The 5,832-nt window shown below is 40.7% G+C and overlaps 1 protein-coding gene across 1 annotated transcript in view; it reads right to left on the minus strand.

Annotated features, from left to right (window-relative positions):
* The window catches only part of opn7b (opsin 7, group member b), a 141,305-nt gene extending 135,977 nt beyond the window's left edge, over positions 1-5,328 (minus strand). Inside the window, exon 1 of the mRNA XM_065005278.1 lies at positions 5,036-5,328. The gene's annotated coding sequence lies outside the window, so the exon portion shown is untranslated. The remainder of the gene's footprint in view (positions 1-5,035) is intronic.
* Positions 5,329-5,832: the final 504 nt, after the last annotated feature.

The following is a 5,832-nucleotide window of genomic DNA, read 5'->3' on the forward strand; positions in this document are numbered from 1 at the left end:
CTGCCATATCAGTCCTGTTATACTCACAGACATTACAGTTTTGGAAACTTTAGAGTGTTTTTTTATCCAATACTACTGCATATTTGTATGCATGTCCTAGCCTCTGAGCCTGACTAACAGGCTTTGGGCACCTCAGTCATCCAAATGTCTGAATACAGCCCCCTATCCCGAAGAAGTTGTTAAACATTTTTACAAATTAATAAAAAATTAAAAGCTGAAATGTCTTGAGTCAATAAGTATTCAACCCCTTTGTTATGGCAAGCCTAAATATGTTCAGGAGAAAAAAATCAATGGACACACTCTGTATGCGATAATGTTTAAGATCCTTTTTTTATGACTACATCATATCTGTACCCCACACGTACAATTATCTGTAAGGTCCCTCAGTCAAGCAGTGAATTTCAAACTCACAAAGAAGGGCACCTTCAGAAAGTATTCATACACCTTGACTTATTCCACATTGTGTTGTGTTACAGCCTGAATTCAAAATGGATTCAATTGATTTTTTCCATACCCCTATGAACACAATAACCAAAAATGACGAATTGAAAACATGTTTTTTGAAATCTTTGCAAATTTATTGAAAATGAAATACAGAAATATCTCATTAACAACCCTAAGTCATTGCATTGGCAGCGATTACAGCTCTTTCTGGGTAAGTCTCTAAAAGCTATCCACACCTGGATTGCACAACATTTGCCAATTATTATTTTCAAAATCTACAAGCTCTGTCAACACCTCAAGCTCTGTCAAATTGGTTGTTGATCATGGATTGACAACCATTTTCAGGTCTTGCCATAGATTTTCAAGTAGATTTAAGTCAAAACTGTAACTCGGCCACTCAGGAACTGTAAACTGTAGACTGTAAACTCTCCTTCCAGACTCACACTAAGCATCTCCAATCCAAAATTAAATCTAGAATCGGCTTCCTATTTCACAACAATGCATCCTTCACTCATTCTGCCAAACATACCCTCGTAAAACTGACCATCCCTATCGACTTTGGTCGATGTCATTTACAAAATAGCCTCCAACACTCTACTCAACAAATTGGATGCACTCTATCACAGTGCCATCCATGTTGTCACCAAAGCCCCATATACTACACACCACTGCAACTTGTATGCTCTCGTTGGCTGGCCCTCGCTTCATACTCGCCTCCAAACCCACTGGCTCCAGGTCATCTATAAGTCTCTGCTAGGTAAAGCCCCTCCTTATCTCAGGTCACTGGTCACCATAGCAGCACCCACCTGTAGCACACGCTCCAGCAGGTATATCTCACTGGTCACCCCCCAAAGCCAATATTTCCTTTGGCCACCTTTCCTTCCAGTTCTCTGCTGCCAATGACTGGAACGAACTGCAAAAATCACTGAAGCCGAAGACTCATATCTCCCTCACTAGCTTTAAGCCCCAGCTGTCAGAGTAGCTCACAGATCACTGCACCTGTACATAGTCTATCTGTAAATAGCCCATCCAACTACCTCATCCCCATACTGTATTTATTTATTAATCTTGCTATTTTGTACCCCAGTATCTCTACTTGCACATTCATCTTCTACACATCTACCATTCCAGTGTTTAATTGCTATATTGTAATAAACTCGCCACCATGGCCTATTTATTGCCTTAACTCCCTTATCCTACCTCATTTGCACACACTGTAAAATAACTTTTTCTACTGTATTATTGACTGTATGTTTGTTTATTCCATGTGTAACTCTGTGTTGTTGTATGTGTCGAACTGGTTTGCTTTATCTTGGCCAGGTCGCAGTTGTAAATGAGAACTTGTTCTCAACTAGCCTACCTGGTTAAATAAAGGTGAAATACAAATAAAATAATAAATAAAAGGAACATTCACTGTCATCTTGGTAAGCAACTCCAGTGTTGATTTGGCCTTGTGTTTTAGGTTGTTATCCTGCTGAAAGGTAACTTCATCTCCCAGTGTCTGGTGAAAAGCAGACAGAACCAGTTTTTCCTCTAAGGTTTTTGCATATGCTTAGCTCCATTATGTTTCTTTTTCACCCTGAAAAACTCCCCAGTCCTTAACGAATACAAGTATTCCCATAACATGATGCAGCCACCAACTATGCTTGAAAATATGAAGAGTGGTACTCAGTAATGTGTTGTATTGGATTTGCCCCAAACCTAAGACTTTTTTGCAGTATTATTTCAGCAAACAGGATGCATGTTTTGGAATATTTGTTTTCTGTACAAGCTTCCTTATTTTCACTCTGTCATTTACGTTAGTATTGAGGACTAACCATAATGTTGTTGATCCATCCTCAGTTCTTTCCTATCACAGCCATTAAGCTCTACCTGTTTTAAAAACACCATTGGCCTCATGGTGAAATCCCTGGTTGGTTTCCTTCCTCTCCGGCAACTGAGTCAGGAAGTACGCCTTTATCTTTGTAGTTATTGGGTGTATTGATACACCATCCAAAGTGTAACTAATAACTTTACCATGCTTACCATATCCCTTTTCAATGTCTGCTTTTTTTTAACCCATCTACCAATAGGTGCCCTTCTTTTCTAGGCATTGGAGAGCCTCCCTGGTCTTTTCAGTTGAATCTGTGTTTGAAATTCAGTGCTCGACAGATAGATCTTACAGATAATTGCATGTGTGAGGTACATAAATGAAGTATTCATTCAAAAATCATGTTAAACGCTATTATTGCACAGGGAGTGAGTCAATGCAAGTTGTTATGTGACTTGTTACGTACATTTCTACTCCTGAACTTACCACAACAAAGGGGTTGAATACTTGACGCAATACTTTTCAGCTTTCCACTTCTAATTCATAAAAAAAAATATGTAAAAAAATAATTCCGCTTTGACATTATGGGGTATTGTGTGTAGGCCAGTGACAAACAATCTCATTTTAATCAATTTTAAATTCAGGCTGTAACACAGCAAAATGTGGAAAAGGTCAAGGGATGTGAATACTTTCTGAAGGCATTGCATTGGTAGATGGGTAAAAAAAGAAGCAGCCATTGAATATCCCTTTGAGCTTGTTAAAGTTAATAATTACACTTTGGATAATGTATCAATACACCCAGTCACTACAAAGATACAGGCTTCCTTCCTAACTCAGTTGCCGGAGAGAAAGGAAACCACTAAGGGATTTCGCCATGAGGCCAATGGCAACTTTAAAACAGCTACAGATTGTAATGGCTGTAATAAGAGAAAACTAAGGATTTCATTTTTTTTAAAGCAGGCTGTAACACAACAAAATGCGGAATAAGTCCAGGGGTATGAATACTAGAGGTCGGCCGATTATGATTTTTTTAAACGCCGATACCGATACCGCTTATTGGAGGACCAAAAAAGCCGATACCGATTAATCGGCCGATTAAAAAAATAGATTTGTAATAATGACAATTACAACAATACTGAATTAACACTTATTTTAACTTAATACAATACATCAATAAAATAAATTTAGCCTCAAGTAGATAATGAAACATGTTCAATTTGGTTTAAATAATGCAAAAACAAAGTGTTGGAGAAGAACATAAAAGTGCAATATGTGCTATGTAAGAAAGCTAACGTTTCAGTTCCTTGCTCAGAACATATGAAAGCTGGTGGTTCCTTTTAACATGAGTCTTCAATATTCCCAGGTAAGAAGTTTTATGTTGAAGTTATTATAGGACTATTTCCCTCTATACCATTTGTATTTCATTAACCTTTGACTATTGGATGTTCTTATAGGCACTTTAGTATTGCCAGTGTAACAGTATAGCTTCCGTCCCTCTCCTCGCTCCTCCCTGGGCTCGAACCAGCAACACAATGACAACAGCCACCACATCGAAGCAGCGTTACCCATGCAGAGCAAGGGAAACAACCACCCCAAGGCTCAGAGCGAGTGAGGTTTGAAAAGCTATTAGCGCGCGCTAACTAGCCAGCCATTTCACTTCGGTCACGCCAGCCTCATCTCGGGAGTTGATAGGTTTGAAGTCATAAACAGCGCAATGCTTGAAGCACAAAGGAAGAGCTGCTGGCAAAATGCACGAAAGTGCTGTTTGAATGAATGTTTACGTGCCTGCTTCTGCCTACCACCGCTCAGTCAGATACTTGTATGCTCAGTCAGATTATATGCAACACAGGACACGCTAGATAATATCTAGTAATATCATCAACCATGTGTAGTTAACTAGTGATTATGATTGATTGTTTTTTATAAGATAAGTTTAATGCTAGCTAGCAACTTACCTTGGCTTACTGCATTTGCGTAACAGGCAATCTCCTTGTGGAGTGCAACGAGAGAGAGGCAGGTCGTTATTGCGTTGGACTAGTTAACTGTAAGGTTGCAAGATAACATCCCCCGAGCTGACAAGGTGAAAATCTGTCTTTCTGCCTCTGAACAAGGCAGTTAACCCACCGTTCCTAGGCCGTCATGGAAAATAAGAATGTGTTCTTAACTGACTTGCCTAGTTAAATACAGATTAAATAAAGGTGTAAAAAGAAAAAGAAAAAGAAAAATCCGGCAAATCGGCTCCCAAAAATTCCGATTTCTGATTGTTATGAAAACTTGAAATCGGCCCTAATTAATCGGCCATTCCGATTAATCGGTCGACCTCTAATGAATACTTTCTGAAGGCACTGTACTTGACATAGCGTGCTTTGCCCCCTTCCAATCCCCTGGCTGAAACTCATAACCAGGGAACTTGGCACAGTCGGCCAGGCTCATTTCCACTGTTAAAATACCCTAAACCACACTGATCCGCCACATAATAGTTTTACTGCCCTTGCTTGAAGGACACACAGAGAGGAAATATGTAATGAAACCATACTGTACTCTGTGCTGGAATGGTAACCAATGCCCTACTAGAGTACCTATTAAACACAGATTACCTTCAAAAACTGTAGAAATACAGCAAACAGAGTAGTCCAATAAAATGTCAGGTAATAGCCATTAGTAGCCAAACCGAGTAAAACCCAGGAAAATGCAAACCCGACGTAAAAAATAATTGTAAAATGCAAGAAAGAGCAAAGCAGAGTAGCAGTTAAAATGTCAATACAATTATAGGATGCCTACCTTACTGGGATGCTATGCCAGGGCTGGCTATGCCAGGGCTCATGTGTTTTAGATAGAGTCCGTAGCAGAGCCTTCACCCTTAGGTGGAAGAACCATCACTGGAGCAGCGGAAAAACACACAATGTATGCTGGAGACTTGCAAGCAACTCTAACACACACACACCCACACACACAGGAATACACTCTAAGACACACACACCCCAGTAGATCCGCGTGGAGTAGGGTAGCAGAGGTGCTGCTCACAGCTGTGGAAATCTGAGCAGGGACAGAGACAGACAGAAGCGCTGCTGAGCTGCTCCCTCTCTCTACGCTATGCTCCGCTCTCAGCACAAGCCTATCCTCCTCCTCTCTCTCTCTGTCTGTCTGTCTGTCTGTCGGTCTGTCTATCTGTCTCTGTCTGTCTGTCTGTCGGTCTGTCTATCTGTCTCTCTCTCTCTCTCTCTGTCTCTCTGTCTGTCTGTCTGTCTGTCGGTCTGTCTATCTGTCTCTCTCTCTCTCTTTCTCTTTCTCTCTTACTCAATTGATATATTATGCAAAGTATGTATGCTCTATCTCCCTCTCTCCCTCTCTCCCTCTCTCCCTCTGTCTGTCTGTCTGTCTGTCTGTCTGTCTGTCTGTCTGTCTGTCTGTCTGTCTGTCTGTCTGTCTGTCTGTCTGTCTGTCTGTCTGTCTGTCTATCTGTCTCTCTCTCTCTCTCTCTCTCTCGCTCTATCTCCCTCTCTCCCTCTGTCCTTCCTGTTTAACTCGTTCTCCTCCTGACATACATGTAAACACTCCTGAGTGGTGCAGTGGTCAAA

The sequence above is a fragment of the Oncorhynchus nerka genome, linkage group LG20 (genome assembly GCF_034236695.1).
Source record: "Oncorhynchus nerka isolate Pitt River linkage group LG20, Oner_Uvic_2.0, whole genome shotgun sequence".
Classification (NCBI taxonomy): Eukaryota; Metazoa; Chordata; class Actinopteri; order Salmoniformes; family Salmonidae; genus Oncorhynchus; species Oncorhynchus nerka.